The following is a 14963-nucleotide window of genomic DNA, read 5'->3' as shown; positions in this document are numbered from 1 at the left end:
CCCCTGTACCAATGTAGCTATAAAAAAACTGGAAGTCTTTCAATCAATCGACTCTCGCCAATTTATTGCGCACTCAATATCCTGCAGTTAATCTGGATATTGAGGAAAAATTGCAAGATAATGTTATTTGACATAATGCCGATGTATTTGCTTACTTTTTCAAGCACACTTGGCAATTGAACCTCGTTCAGCAGTGCCTTTCATCAGATAGTAAAGCGAGCAGATTTTCCATTGTAAAAAAACTAGTATGTTCTCTCACCATTAGCGACTCTGGTGGGACTCGAACCCACAACCTTTGAATGCCCTTGCAAATTATGCCTAGAAGTCCAATGCGCTATCCATTGCGCCACAGAGCCCATACATCCTTCCATGATGCTCATTTCCACAAACGCAAAACACGGTTTTCATCCAAAATGGGTCCACATCAGTCATTCCTTGCCAACAAACTGAGAATCAAAAAGTGAAAAGAGTGCAGTTAATCTGTGTGTGCAGGGATACTTTTCCATCTTATTCCAATTTGTAACAGCAGCGCATTTTCTGTCGTTGTAAATAATTTGCATGCTTGAATGGACAACTGAGTAGTAGTAGGTTTGAGATGGGCCGGTAATTATTTAGCACTGTGGCATCAAGACTGCTCTTCTTTAAGACAGGCTTAATGACTGCAGTTTTAAGGATCTTGGGAAAATTCCAGATCCAAGCAACATGTTGACTTTTTGATTGATTGGAGCCAACAGACTGCTCACCATAGACTTTAAAAATCTAGTAGGCAATGCATAAAGGCAGCATGTAGTGGAACTCAGACTTGTGGTGATCTCTTGGAAAGTTTTGTCAGCCACAAATGCAAAATGGGTTAACTCCAGTTGTCTAGCTGGCTGCGTGCTTGTTATCTGCAAATAATGGTATTTTTAATGTTCTGAACTGAGTCTTGCAAAGAAGACTGCAAACTCATTGCACCTGGAGAAATACAGAAACCATCAAAGTAACATTTACCACACTGTAATTTGAAATATTAACCCGCTTTGTCATTAGCAGGTCCAGAGTGTGCCCTTTCCCCTTGGTGGGGCCACTCAGGTGCTGAGTAAGACCAAAGCTTCTGAGGACAGCGCCAAACTCTTTAGAAGAAGACGAGGTTGAGCGGGACGTGAAGGAAGGAAGGAACAGTCACTCACGTACGGGAAACTCCTACCAAGCAGTGGCCAGCCTATAGCACACTGGGATTCTGTGGTAATTGAACCAAGTTTAGCAGTTCCTTTCATCAGTTAATAACACAAGCAGGCTTTCCTATTTACCAATGTAGATAACAGGGGTTACAACAGTGACTCTGGTGGGTCTCGAACTCACAGCCTTTGAATGCCTTTGCAACTTTTGTCTGATTCCCCTTTTTCACAAAGCAAAACAGTCATCCAAAAACGGTCTACATCAATCAATGAATCAATCAATCCTTACCATCAAACTGAGAAACAAGGAGTGAAAAGAGTGCATTTACTCTGTTTATTCAGGGATACTTTTCAATCTCTAATTAAAAAATGTAAAAGAGCTCTTTCGGGTGATAAGTTTTTCTGTTCATGTAAACAACTGATTTGCTTGAAAGGCTATCATGAAGGCACTGTTGGGATTTGAACCCAGGATCTCCTGTTTACTAGACAGGCACTTTGACCATCTAAGCCACAGCGCCTCTTAAAAGCTGCTCCAACCTGTTTCAGCTACATATTCAGTGACCAATATTACCTCTAGATTTTGCCTGCTATACCTCTTCCAATCGTCCCTGGGTGGGCTCGAACCACCAACCTCCCGGTTAACAGCCGAGCGCGCTGCCCAATTGCGCCACAGAGACAAACAGCCCTCTCAATAAAATATTTGCGAGTCGACAAGCCGCAATATCTTTTTTTTTAAAGCGAGCCAGCAACATTCGAAAGTTCAGCCCCTGTCCAATCAACTGTGTTTAATGGAGAGCGAGGGCATCAATCTTTCTACCTTTGAGCTAAATCCCCTGTACCAATGTAGCTATAAAAAACTGGAAGTCTTTCAATCAATCGACTCTCGCCAATTTATTGCGCACTCAATATCCTGCAGTTAATCTGGATATTGAGGAAAAATTGCAAGATAATGTTATTTGACATAATGCCGATGTATTTGCTTACTTTTTCAAGCACACTTGGCAATTGAACCTCGTTCAGCAGTGCCTTTCATCAGATAGTAAAGCGAGCAGATTTTCCATTGTAAAAAAACTAGTATGTTCTCTCACCATTAGCGACTCTGGTGGGACTCGAACCCACAACCTTTGAATGCCCTTGCAAATTATGCCTAGAAGTCCAATGCGCTATCCATTGCGCCACAGAGCCCATACATCCTTCCATGATGCTCATTTCCACAAACGCAAAACACGGTTTTCATCCAAAATGGGTCCACATCAGTCATTCCTTGCCAACAAACTGAGAATCAAAAAGTGAAAAGAGTGCAGTTAATCTGTGTGTGCAGGGATACTTTTCCATCTTATTCCAATTTGTAACAGCAGCGCATTTTCTGTCGTTGTAAATAATTTGCATGCTTGAATGGACAACTGAGTAGTAGTAGGTTTGAGATGGGCCGGTAATTATTTAGCACTGTGGCATCAAGACTGCTCTTCTTTAAGACAGGCTTAATGACTGCAGTTTTAAGGATCTTGGGAAAATTCCAGATCCAAGCAACATGTTGACTTTTTGATTGATTGGAGCCAACAGACTGCTCACCATAGACTTTAAAAATCTAGTAGGCAATGCATAAAGGCAGCATGTAGTGGAACTCAGACTTGTGGTGATCTCTTGGAAAGTTTTGTCAGCCACAAATGCAAAATGGGTTAACTCCAGTTGTCTAGCTGGCTGCGTGCTTGTTATCTGCAAATAATGGTATTTTTAATGTTCTGAACTGAGTCTTGCAAAGAAGACTGCAAACTCATTGCACCTGGAGAAATACAGAAACCATCAAAGTAACATTTACCACACAGTAATTTGAAATATTAACCCGCTTTGTCATTAGCAGGTCCAGAGTGTGCCCTTTCCCCTTGGTGGGGCCACTCAGGTGCTGAGTAAGACCAAAGCTTCTGAGGACAGCGCCAAACTCTTTAGAAGAAGACGAGGTTGAGCGGGACGTGAAGGAAGGAAGGAACAGTCACTCACGTACGGGAAACTCCTACCAAGCAGTGGCCAGCCTATAGCACACTGGGATTCTGTGGTAATTGAACCAAGTTTAGCAGTTCCTTTCATCAGTTAATAACACAAGCAGGCTTTCCTATTTACCAATGTAGATAACAGGGGTTACAACAGTGACTCTGGTGGGTCTCGAACTCACAGCCTTTGAATGCCTTTACAACTTTTGTCTGATTCCCCTTTTTCACAAAGCAAAACAGTCATCCAAAAACGGTCTACATCAATCAATCAATCCTTACCATCAAACTGAGAAACAAGGAGTGAAAAGAGTGCATTTACTCTGTTTATTCAGGGATACTTTTCAATCTCTAATTAAAAAATGTAAAAGAGCTCTTTCGGGTGATAAGTTTTTCTGTACATGTAAACAACTGATTTGCTTGAAAGGCTATCATGAAGGCACTGCTGGGATTTGAACCCAGGATCTCCTGTTTACTAGACAGGCACTTTGACCATCTAAGCCACAGCGCCTCTTAAAAGCTGCCCCAACCTGTTTCAGCTACATATTCAGTGACCAATATTACCTCATAGATTTTGCCTGCTATACCTCTTCCAATCGTCCCTGGGTGGGCTCGAACCACCAACCTCCCGGTTAACAGCCGAGCGCGCTGGCCAATTGCGCCACAGAGACAAACAGCCCTCTCGATAAAATATTTGCGAGTCGACAAGCCGCAATATCTTTTTTTTTAAAGAGAGCCAGCAACATTCGAAAGTTCAGCCCCTGTCCAATCAACTGTGTTTAATGGAGAGCGAGGGCATCAATCTTTCTACCTTTGAGCTAAATCCCCTGTACCAATGTAGCTATAAAAAAACTGGAAGTCTTTCAATCAATCGACTCTCGCCAATTTATTGCGCACTCAATATCCTGCAGTTAATCTGGATATTGAGGAAAAATTGCAAGATAATGTTATTTGACATAATGCCGATGTATTTGCTTACTTTTTCAAGCACACTTGGCAATTGAACCTCGTTCAGCAGTGCCTTTCATCAGATAGTAAAGCGAGCAGATTTTCCATTGTAAAAAAACTAGTATGTTCTCTCACCATTAGCGACTCTGGTGGGACTCGAACCCACAACCTTTGAATGCCCTTGCAAATTATGCCTAGAAGTCCAATGCGCTATCCATTGCGCCACAGAGCCCATACATCCTTCCATGATGCTCATTTCCACAAACGCAAAACACGGTTTTCATCCAAAATGGGTCCACATCAGTCATTCCTTGCCAACAAACTGAGAATCAAAAAGTGAAAAGAGTGCAGTTAATCTGTGTGTGCAGGGATACTTTTCCATCTTATTCCAATTTGTAACAGCAGCGCATTTTCTGTCGTTGTAAATAATTTGCATGCTTGAATGGACAACTGAGTAGTAGTAGGTTTGAGATGGGCCGGTAATTATTTAGCACTGTGGCATCAAGACTGCTCTTCTTTAAGACAGGCTTAATGACTGCAGTTTTAAGGATCTTGGGAAAATTCCAGATCCAAGCAACATGTTGACTTTTTGATTGATTGGAGCCAACAGACTGCTCACCATAGACTTTAAAAATCTAGTAGGCAATGCATAAAGGCAGCATGTAGTGGAACTCAGACTTGTGGTGATCTCTTGGAAAGTTTTGTCAGCCACAAATGCAAAATGGGTTAACTCCAGTTGTCTAGCTGGCTGCGTGCTTGTTATCTGCAAATAATGGTATTTTTAATGTTCTGAACTGAGTCTTGCAAAGAAGACTGCAAACTCATTGCACCTGGAGAAATACAGAAACCATCAAAGTAACATTTACCACACAGTAATTTGAAATATTAACCCGCTTTGTCATTAGCAGGTCCAGAGTGTGCCCTTTCCCCTTGGTGGGGCCACTCAGGTGCTGAGTAAGACCAAAGCTTCTGAGGACAGCGCCAAACTCTTTAGAAGAAGACGAGGTTGAGCGGGACGTGAAGGAAGGAAGGAACAGTCACTCACGTACGGGAAACTCCTACCAAGCAGTGGCCAGCCTATAGCACACTGGGATTCTGTGGTAATTGAACCAAGTTTAGCAGTTCCTTTCATCAGTTAATAACACAAGCAGGCTTTCCTATTTACCAATGTAGATAACAGGGGTTACAACAGTGACTCTGGTGGGTCTCGAACTCACAGCCTTTGAATGCCTTTACAACTTTTGTCTGATTCCCCTTTTTCACAAAGCAAAACAGTCATCCAAAAACGGTCTACATCAATCAATCAATCCTTACCATCAAACTGAGAAACAAGGAGTGAAAAGAGTGCATTTACTCTGTTTATTCAGGGATACTTTTCAATCTCTAATTAAAAAATGTAAAAGAGCTCTTTCGGGTGATAAGTTTTTCTGTACATGTAAACAACTGATTTGCTTGAAAGGCTATCATGAAGGCACTGCTGGGATTTGAACCCAGGATCTCCTGTTTACTAGACAGGCACTTTGACCATCTAAGCCACAGCGCCTCTTAAAAGCTGCCCCAACCTGTTTCAGCTACATATTCAGTGACCAATATTACCTCATAGATTTTGCCTGCTATACCTCTTCCAATCGTCCCTGGGTGGGCTCGAACCACCAACCTCCCGGTTAACAGCCGAGCGCGCTGGCCAATTGCGCCACAGAGACAAACAGCCCTCTCGATAAAATATTTGCGAGTCGACAAGCCGCAATATCTTTTTTTTTAAAGAGAGCCAGCAACATTCGAAAGTTCAGCCCCTGTCCAATCAACTGTGTTTAATGGAGAGCGAGGGCATCAATCTTTCTACCTTTGAGCTAAATCCCCTGTACCAATGTAGCTATAAAAAAACTGGAAGTCTTTCAATCAATCGACTCTCGCCAATTTATTGCGCACTCAATATCCTGCAGTTAATCTGGATATTGAGGAAAAATTGCAAGATAATGTTATTTGACATAATGCCGATGTATTTGCTTACTTTTTCAAGCACACTTGGCAATTGAACCTCGTTCAGCAGTGCCTTTCATCAGATAGTAAAGCGAGCAGATTTTCCATTGTAAAAAAACTAGTATGTTCTCTCACCATTAGCGACTCTGGTGGGACTCGAACCCACAACCTTCGAATGCCCTTGCAAATTATGCCTAGAAGTCCAATGCGCTATCCATTGCGCCACAGAGCCCATACATCCTTCCATGATGCTCATTTCCACAAACGCAAAACACGGTTTTCATCCAAAATGGGTCCACATCAGTCATTCCTTGCCAACAAACTGAGAATCAAAAAGTGAAAAGAGTGCAGTTAATCTGTGTGTGCAGGGATACTTTTCCATCTTATTCCAATTTGTAACAGCAGCGCATTTTCTGTCGTTGTAAATAATTTGCATGCTTGAATGGACAACTGAGTAGTAGTAGGTTTGAGATGGGCCGGTAATTATTTAGCACTGTGGCATCAAGACTGCTCTTCTTTAAGACAGGCTTAATGACTGCAGTTTTAAGGATCTTGGGAAAATTCCAGATCCAAGCAACATGTTGACTTTTTGATTGATTGGAGCCAACAGACTGCTCACCATAGACTTTAAAAATCTAGTAGGCAATGCATAAAGGCAGCATGTAGTGGAACTCAGACTTGTGGTGATCTCTTGGAAAGTTTTGTCAGCCACAAATGCAAAATGGGTTAACTCCAGTTGTCTAGCTGGCTGCGTGCTTGTTATCTGCAAATAATGGTATTTTTAATGTTCTGAACTGAGTCTTGCAAAGAAGACTGCAAACTCATTGCACCTGGAGAAATACAGAAACCATCAAAGTAACATTTACCACACAGTAATTTGAAATATTAACCCGCTTTGTCATTAGCAGGTCCAGAGTGTGCCCTTTCCCCTTGGTGGGGCCACTCAGGTGCTGAGTAAGACCAAAGCTTCTGAGGACAGCGCCAAACTCTTTAGAAGAAGACGAGGTTGAGCGGGACGTGAAGGAAGGAAGGAACAGTCACTCACGTACGGGAAACTCCTACCAAGCAGTGGCCAGCCTATAGCACACTGGGATTCTGTGGTAATTGAACCAAGTTTAGCAGTTCCTTTCATCAGTTAATAACACAAGCAGGCTTTCCTATTTACCAATGTAGATAACAGGGGTTACAACAGTGACTCTGGTGGGTCTCGAACTCACAGCCTTTGAATGCCTTTACAACTTTTGTCTGATTCCCCTTTTTCACAAAGCAAAACAGTCATCCAAAAACGGTCTACATCAATCAATCAATCCTTACCATCAAACTGAGAAACAAGGAGTGAAAAGAGTGCATTTACTCTGTTTATTCAGGGATACTTTTCAATCTCTAATTAAAAAATGTAAAAGAGCTCTTTTGGGTGATAAGTTTTTCTGTACATGTAAACAACTGATTTGCTTGAAAGGCTATCATGAAGGCACTGCTGGGATTTGAACCCAGGATCTCCTGTTTACTAGACAGGCACTTTGACCATCTAAGCCACAGCGCCTCTTAAAAGCTGCCCCAACCTGTTTCAGCTACATATTCAGTGACCAATATTACCTCATAGATTTTGCCTGCTATACCTCTTCCAATCGTCCCTGGGTGGGCTCGAACCACCAACCTCCCGGTTAACAGCCGAGCGCGCTGGCCAATTGCGCCACAGAGACAAACAGCCCTCTCGATAAAATATTTGCGAGTCGACAAGCCGCAATATCTTTTTTTTTAAAGAGAGCCAGCAACATTCGAAAGTTCAGCCCCTGTCCAATCAACTGTGTTTAATGGAGAGCGAGGGCATCAATCTTTCTACCTTTGAGCTAAATCCCCTGTACCAATGTAGCTATAAAAAAACTGGAAGTCTTTCAATCAATCGACTCTCGCCAATTTATTGCGCACTCAATATCCTGCAGTTAATCTGGATATTGAGGAAAAATTGCAAGATAATGTTATTTGACATAATGCCGATGTATTTGCTTACTTTTTCAAGCACACTTGGCAATTGAACCTCGTTCAGCAGTGCCTTTCATCAGATAGTAAAGCGAGCAGATTTTCCATTGTAAAAAAACTAGTATGTTCTCTCACCATTAGCGACTCTGGTGGGACTCGAACCCACAACCTTTGAATGCCCTTGCAAATTATGCCTAGAAGTCCAATGCGCTATCCATTGCGCCACAGAGCCCATACATCCTTCCATGATGCTCATTTCCACAAACGCAAAACACGGTTTTCATCCAAAATGGGTCCACATCAGTCATTCCTTGCCAACAAACTGAGAATCAAAAAGTGAAAAGAGTGCAGTTAATCTGTGTGTGCAGGGATACTTTTCCATCTTATTCCAATTTGTAACAGCAGCGCATTTTCTGTCGTTGTAAATAATTTGCATGCTTGAATGGACAACTGAGTAGTAGTAGGTTTGAGATGGGCCGGTAATTATTTAGCACTGTGGCATCAAGACTGCTCTTCTTTAAGAGAGGCTTAATGACTGCAGTTTTAAGGATCTTGGGAAAATTCCAGATCCAAGCAACATGTTGACTTTTTGATTGATTGGAGCCAACAGACTGCTCACCATAGACTTTAAAAATCTAGTAGGCAATGCATAAAGGCAGCATGTAGTGGAACTCAGACTTGTGGTGATCTCTTGGAAAGTTTTGTCAGCCACAAATGCAAAATGGGTTAACTCCAGTTGTCTAGCTGGCTGCGTGCTTGTTATCTGCAAATAATGGTATTTTTAATGTTCTGAACTGAGTCTTGCAAAGAAGACTGCAAACTCATTGCACCTGGAGAAATACAGAAACCATCAAAGTAACATTTACCACACTGTAATTTGAAATATTAACCCGCTTTGTCATTAGCAGGTCCAGAGTGTGCCCTTTCCCCTTGGTGGGGCCACTCAGGTGCTGAGTAAGACCAAAGCTTCTGAGGACAGCGCCAAACTCTTTAGAAGAAGACGAGGTTGAGCGGGACGTGAAGGAAGGAAGGAACAGTCACTCACGTACGGGAAACTCCTACCAAGCAGTGGCCAGCCTATAGCACACTGGGATTCTGTGGTAATTGAACCAAGTTTAGCAGTTCCTTTCATCAGTTAATAACACAAGCAGGCTTTCCTATTTACCAATGTAGATAACAGGGGTTACAACAGTGACTCTGGTGGGTCTCGAACTCACAGCCTTTGAATGCCTTTGCAACTTTTGTCTGATTCCCCTTTTTCACAAAGCAAAACAGTCATCCAAAAACGGTCTACATCAATCAATCAATCCTTACCATCAAACTGAGAAACAAGGAGTGAAAAGAGTGCATTTACCCTGTTTATTCAGGGATACTTTTCAATCTCTAATTAAAAAATGTAAAAGAGCTCTTTCGGGTGATAAGTTTTTCTGTACATGTAAACAACTGATTTGCTTGAAAGGCTATCATGAAGGCACTGCTGGGATTTGAACCCAGGTTCTCCTGTTTACTAGACAGGCACTTTGACCATCTAAGCCACAGCGCCTCTTAAAAGCTGCCCCAACCTGTTTCAGCTACATATTCAGTGACCAATATTACCTCATAGATTTTGCCTGCTATACCTCTTCCAATCGTCCCTGGGTGGGCTCGAACCACCAACCTCCCGGTTTTTTTTTTTTTTTTTTATCTTTTATTATCAAAAACATCTTAAAACAAGTATTTACATATATTTACATGAATGTACAGACATACATGACACACAAGGGCAAGGGAATGGGATACACAAGGGCAAGGGGAGACGAGACAAAAAATTACAGAAAATCAAACACACAATCATTCTCGAAACATTCTTCAGTGATGGGGGGTGATGCCGGGGTCAGAAGAGGATGTCCAGGTTTCCAGAGGGTGTGAGGTGGATCAGGGTGTTGTGGGGGACGAGGTGGGTGATGAACCGGTGCTCTGCTGCCATGTGGAGGTGTCGGAGGTGTGCGGCCAAGAGTCCTTTGAAGATGGGCCAGGGTGCTGCTGTTTTATTGTCACGGAGATGGATGTTCCTGTTGAGATATAATGTGTACCGGGCTATGGAGAGGGTTAGTCGGGCGAGATGGGTGTTGGCTCCAGAGCGACTCTGTCCGGGACCAAAGAGGAGGAGCCAGGGCTCCTGGTCGTCCCCTCCTAGGGCCGCCGGCGGTGGGAGCCTCCAGGACAGCCTCCGAGCGAGGAGGTCCTGCAGTCGGGACCAGAACGGGCGGACGGCCGGGCAGGTGTACAGCATGTGCTCCAGGGTCTCGGGGGGTCCGTGGCACACGGGGCAGTCCGCAGCGTAGCTGTCGGGAAGAAATGCGTGCAGTGCTGCGGATGTAAAGACGATCCTGTGTCTAAATCTGAAGTCAAAATGACCTACGTTATGTGGGGTGTACCAATTAAAGATGTTGGCCCAGATGGTTGCGATGGTGCGTGCGGGGAATGTTAATGACCATTTGTGTTCCGAGGCGGGACGCCCGAGCACTCCCGGCAACAACAACTGATACAGGATGCGGGTGGGTAGGTCTGTGAAAATCCTAAACCTCCCCGTGCTAACAAATACATTAAAATTCAACTTACCTGTCGTGCTCCCCATTTGGCCCAAAGTGCTTCCCCAATGCCTGACCAGATTCCTGTTAAAAATACTTACCATACCACTAATATACTTTCTCCTAAACACTTTACCTGCTAACCTAAAACACTTCCCTATGTAATCTACACTAAAATTACCTTTCACGTCAAATACCTTACCTACATATTCCAGCCCAGCCTCCTCCATCGCCCCACTGATCATGCACTCGCGCTTCCCGGGGGGAGCGGAGAGCAAGTCAGGGTTATGACGGAGGGGCATGTGCGCGAGACCCTCACCGCTGTCTGGAACCGCCACAGTCAGGGGCCTGAAAGTCCTCCACGCCTCCAAGAGTTCCCTCTCGAAGGGGGGGAGGCCCTCCAGGACCGAAACAGGGGGCAACAAACACAAATTATAAACACCAAACTTACCTAGACTATTAACAAACTCACCTATATAATCCTTCCATGGAGCATCTACCTCAACGTCTAGAAATTTCCGAATTGTTTTCAGCCTGAAGGCCTTCTTCCTTAACTCTAAATCTGCTAACTTTAAACCTCCCTGATCGTACTCACCTATCATAACCTTATGTGCAATAAAGCCCCTCTCACGATTCCACAAAAAGTGGTTTATCACTAACCTTAATTTGTTAGCATAGACCCCCGGCAGGCCGTACACGGAGAGTGCATGGTTCAACATGGACATGCACAAAGAATTTACAACTAAGACTTTACCTTTTAATGTCAGATTACGACGTCTCCAAAAATTCAAGCGCGCTGTAATTTTCTCGCACAAAGGCGACCAAAGTGCAGTACGACACGCCTCCTCGTCTCTGCCCAGGGGGACGCCGAGGACCTTGTAGGAGTCCCCCGCCTCCCGGAGCTGGACAGGGAGAGGAACAGGCGTGACGCTGCCGCAAAATTTAACCGTGGTTTTATCGAAATTGATTTTGGCCCCTGAAGCGAGGCCGTAAACATTGAGCACGTGGAGAGAGGCGTTCAGGCTCTCCACGTCTCGGAGGATCAGATTCGTGTCATCTGCGTACTGAAAAATTTTGACTTCCCTACCCGCAGGCGTGGTCAGTCCCCTCACCGCCGCGTCCGCCCTCAACATGGCCGCCAAAGGCTCAGCGGCGATGCTGTAGAGGAGCGACGAGAGGGGACAGCCCTGCCTGACTGATCTTTTTAAGGGGAAAGAGTCAGTTAGAAACCCGTTGACTTTGACCTTACTGACCGCAAAGGAATAGATGAGCTGTAGCCAATTAACAAACCGTTCGCCGAAACCTAACTTACCTAATACAGTCCAGAGGAACGAATGCTCAACTCTGTCGAACGCCTTGTTAAAGTCTACACTAACGTGAATACCACCGGTCGCGTGCATCTGCCGAAGGAGATATCTCAGAGACAAAACTGTGTCTGAGATGTCCCTCCCGGGGACGCTGTAGGCCTGCGAGGGGTGTATGACGGATCCAATCACACGCTTTAACCTACCTGCTAATACCTTTGCTAAAATTTTATAGTCTACGTTCAAAAGGCTAATGGGCCTGTAGTTGGCGAGGCTGCTCCTGTCGCCCTTCTTAAAAAGCAGAGTGACGACACTCATCGCAAAACCATCGCCAACTCTACTCTCACTCTCAAAATCCTGATATAATAGGAGTAGGATCGGAGCTAACCTGGAAGCGAAACGCTTGAAAAACTCACAGGTTAGTCCGTCCTCTCCGGGGCTTTTCCCTGTATTTAAACTCTTGACTGCAGCCTCTATCTCCATGAGAGACAGAGGCGCGTCGCACAGCTCCCTATCCTCCCTGCTCAGTGTGCGCTCCAGAGCACCTACAGCCTGGTCTAAAGCCTGCTCTGCCACTCCGTCTGAACTAAAAAGCCTACTATAGAAATCCTGCGCTGTCTCTAAAACCTCACTTACCTCGGAAACAATCTTACCTGTCTTATCTATCAACTTATCTATGTGCATCTTTCCCTGTGTAACCTTCTCACAGCCGAAGAAGAACGCTGTCGAGCGTTCTCCTTCGACTGTGTGTCTGGCTTTTGCCCTCAAAATTGCACCCTGACACCTACTTACCTCCAGCTGCTCCAGCTCAGCGCGCACCACCAGGTACTCTGGATCCACAGGGCCAGTGGTGGAAGCTGCGCCCTGGTCCAGGACCTGCAGGCGCTGGCGGAGAGCGGTCTCCCTCCTGGTCGACAGCCACGCCTTGTGTTTGCTGTAATTGACACAGAGCTTTTTAATGCGTGTTTTTGCCGTCGGCCACCAATCGACCACGCTGTCGATCAGCTCCAGCTCCATGTCAAATACATCAAACAAAAAGTCCATTTTCCTACAAAAAGTTTCATCACCGAGGATGGAGCTGTTTAGGACCCACAGTCCTCCATTCCTCGGTGATGAAACTAACCCAAAATAAATATCTAAAGTGGAGTGATCACTCAAGCCTGACCACTTGTAGGAAGCACCACTGACTCTCTGTGCCAGGTCTGAGGAGGCAAAACAGAGGTCAATGCGGGACTGCTTCAGGACGCCCTGGACGACCTGCCGCCTGGAGAAATCCTTCAGGAAGGGGTGGACGAACCGCCACACCTCCGTCAGGTTCCTGCTGGCGGCTTCTTCCAACAGGGCTGTCCTGGCAGTGCTGTTTTTAAAAGAGTTGTTAATGCCGATGTCTGTCTTGCAAAGTGTTGTATTAAAGTCACCGATTATGATTGTAGTGTCGTTCGCAAAGCGAAATATTTTTTTGAAGAATTGCCTCCTCAGACCATCATTGTTCGGGGCGTAGATGTTAATTAGTCTGAACTTCACTGTGTCCGTGAAGTCCAGGACCAGGAAGGAGCCCTCTGGGTCGGCGTGTACCAGGGTGGGTTGGCCTAAGACACCAGGCCTCACCACCGTGGCCACACCGCGCGAGCACGCCGTGCCCAGGGCCCAAAATACAGAGCCCACTCCCATGCTCCGCACTTGTTGCGCGTGGCTGACATCCCAGTGCGTTTCTTGGATGCAGAGCACGTCCCACTTGGAAAAGTGTAACGCGCTCTGCATCCGCACTGGGCTCCGCAGGCCGCCTGCGTTCCAAGAGGACAAGGAGAACGCCATTAAGAGGAGACCTTGGAGGATGTAACCCATCTTTTATTTAGACTTCTTTTTGGCGCCCGTCGCATCCGACTGCCACACTCTTTTTCTGACTTCACGGGTGGAGAAATCCATGAAGTCATCATTAAAAACAGTCTCGAGCTCACCTCGTGGGGCAGAGCTGCGTGTGGAGGATGGTGGGTTGATGGAGCTTTCTGCTGGCGCTTTTGAGGTGGTTGGAACGGAGGAGGCAGAGCCGCTCTCAGCAGCAGCGCCCTCTCCGTCTCCTGCCACCTGCTTCCTGCGTCTTGCCCCTTTCTTATCCTTCTTCTCCACCTGTCCCCTCTTACCACCGTCCGACTGGAGCTTGGGATCATCACCCAGCCCTGTGGTGATGTCCCCCCCTTTGGAGGTAAGATGCGGGGCCTGTCCCGCACCCATCCTCCTCCCGGGTTCAGCCTCTTCCTCCACGGGCTTAGGAGTTGGACCCTCACGAGTCCCCTCCCTCTGGTCAGGAGGAGCAGTTTGTCCTGCTCCCACCTTCCCAGACGCCAGCGCTGAGCCGAGCACCATCTCCAGTGCGACGGACGCCTCCTCGTCTGAGGAGTCAGAGGAGCAAGAGGAGCCAGACACCTCTGGCTCCCCTGACTCCTCCACAGCCTCCTCCTCCAAAAACTCCTCTACTTCGGAGAGAGCAGTTGCGGGCACGTTCTGGGCCACGTCACTGCTCTCTCCTCCAATGGCGTCCTCCCTGTCCTCCCCTCTGTCCTCCCCTCTGTCCTCCTCTCTGTCACCCGCACCACACGGACATAAGTGGCGGAACATGCGGCACTCTCTGCACTTCGGGGCCCGCTGCGCGACGCACTCGCGCGCGTAATGCCCCTGGCTCCCGCAGTTGCGGCACAGAAAGTCAGGGCACTCCCTCAGAATATGGCCAGGCTGGAGACACCCCCTACACACCCGCACCTGCCTGTCGTGTATTACCCTGAAGTACTCGGGGCCCCCCGCGGTGTCAAACCTGACAGAATACGGTAAGGACTGCACCGTGTCCGTGAACCTTACCCGTACAAACCTGGTGCCGTCCGCCACGTTCGTCCCCGGCCACATTCTCCTCCTCACCTCGGAGACCGCAGAGACCCCCCAGGCGTAGAGCTTGGCCAGGATCTCCTCGTCCTCGATATAAGCCGGCAGCCCCATGAAGGACACGACCAGCTCATCCACCGAGATGTCACGGGCGTGAACCCTGAC

The 14963-nt window shown here is 46.3% G+C and overlaps 14 non-coding genes across 14 annotated transcripts; all 14 read right to left on the bottom strand.

The window, feature by feature from the left end:
• Nucleotides 1–265: 265 nt before the first annotated feature.
• Nucleotides 266–356, bottom strand: trnar-ucu (transfer RNA arginine (anticodon UCU)). Its single transcript is given in 2 exon segments — nucleotides 266–301; nucleotides 320–356. It is a non-coding gene; the product is annotated as a tRNA-Arg (tRNA).
• Nucleotides 357–1601: 1245 nt separating this feature from the next.
• trnat-agu (transfer RNA threonine (anticodon AGU)) lies at nucleotides 1602–1675 on the bottom strand. Its single transcript has one exon. It is a non-coding gene; the product is annotated as a tRNA-Thr (tRNA).
• An 85-nt stretch (nucleotides 1676–1760) lies between these two features.
• On the bottom strand, nucleotides 1761–1834 carry trnan-guu (transfer RNA asparagine (anticodon GUU)). The gene has a single exon. It is a non-coding gene; the product is annotated as a tRNA-Asn (tRNA).
• A 417-nt stretch (nucleotides 1835–2251) lies between these two features.
• On the bottom strand, nucleotides 2252–2342 carry trnar-ucu (transfer RNA arginine (anticodon UCU)). The gene is given in 2 exon segments: nucleotides 2252–2287; nucleotides 2306–2342. It is a non-coding gene; the product is annotated as a tRNA-Arg (tRNA).
• A 1237-nt stretch (nucleotides 2343–3579) lies between these two features.
• trnat-agu (transfer RNA threonine (anticodon AGU)) lies at nucleotides 3580–3653 on the bottom strand. Its single transcript has one exon. It is a non-coding gene; the product is annotated as a tRNA-Thr (tRNA).
• An 86-nt stretch (nucleotides 3654–3739) lies between these two features.
• trnan-guu (transfer RNA asparagine (anticodon GUU)) lies at nucleotides 3740–3813 on the bottom strand. Its single transcript has one exon. It is a non-coding gene; the product is annotated as a tRNA-Asn (tRNA).
• Nucleotides 3814–4231: 418 nt separating this feature from the next.
• trnar-ucu (transfer RNA arginine (anticodon UCU)) lies at nucleotides 4232–4322 on the bottom strand. Its single transcript is given in 2 exon segments — nucleotides 4232–4267; nucleotides 4286–4322. It is a non-coding gene; the product is annotated as a tRNA-Arg (tRNA).
• Nucleotides 4323–5559: 1237 nt separating this feature from the next.
• On the bottom strand, nucleotides 5560–5633 carry trnat-agu (transfer RNA threonine (anticodon AGU)). The gene has a single exon. It is a non-coding gene; the product is annotated as a tRNA-Thr (tRNA).
• An 86-nt stretch (nucleotides 5634–5719) lies between these two features.
• On the bottom strand, nucleotides 5720–5793 carry trnan-guu (transfer RNA asparagine (anticodon GUU)). Its single transcript has one exon. It is a non-coding gene; the product is annotated as a tRNA-Asn (tRNA).
• A 418-nt stretch (nucleotides 5794–6211) lies between these two features.
• trnar-ucu (transfer RNA arginine (anticodon UCU)) lies at nucleotides 6212–6302 on the bottom strand. Its single transcript is given in 2 exon segments — nucleotides 6212–6247; nucleotides 6266–6302. It is a non-coding gene; the product is annotated as a tRNA-Arg (tRNA).
• Nucleotides 6303–7539: 1237 nt separating this feature from the next.
• On the bottom strand, nucleotides 7540–7613 carry trnat-agu (transfer RNA threonine (anticodon AGU)). The gene has a single exon. It is a non-coding gene; the product is annotated as a tRNA-Thr (tRNA).
• Nucleotides 7614–7699: 86 nt separating this feature from the next.
• Nucleotides 7700–7773, bottom strand: trnan-guu (transfer RNA asparagine (anticodon GUU)). Its single transcript has one exon. It is a non-coding gene; the product is annotated as a tRNA-Asn (tRNA).
• A 418-nt stretch (nucleotides 7774–8191) lies between these two features.
• trnar-ucu (transfer RNA arginine (anticodon UCU)) lies at nucleotides 8192–8282 on the bottom strand. The gene is given in 2 exon segments: nucleotides 8192–8227; nucleotides 8246–8282. It is a non-coding gene; the product is annotated as a tRNA-Arg (tRNA).
• A 1237-nt stretch (nucleotides 8283–9519) lies between these two features.
• trnat-agu (transfer RNA threonine (anticodon AGU)) lies at nucleotides 9520–9593 on the bottom strand. The gene has a single exon. It is a non-coding gene; the product is annotated as a tRNA-Thr (tRNA).
• Between the last annotated feature and the right edge of the window lie 5370 nt (nucleotides 9594–14963).

This window comes from Eucyclogobius newberryi, unplaced genomic scaffold (assembly GCF_026437365.1).
Source record: "Eucyclogobius newberryi isolate DKJ021-1_F unplaced genomic scaffold, fEucNew1.0.hap1 SCAF_8, whole genome shotgun sequence".
NCBI classification, from domain to species: Eukaryota; Metazoa; Chordata; class Actinopteri; order Gobiiformes; family Gobiidae; genus Eucyclogobius; species Eucyclogobius newberryi.
Note: the sequence above shows the minus strand (reverse complement) of the source record. Positions and strands in the feature narration are given on the sequence as shown.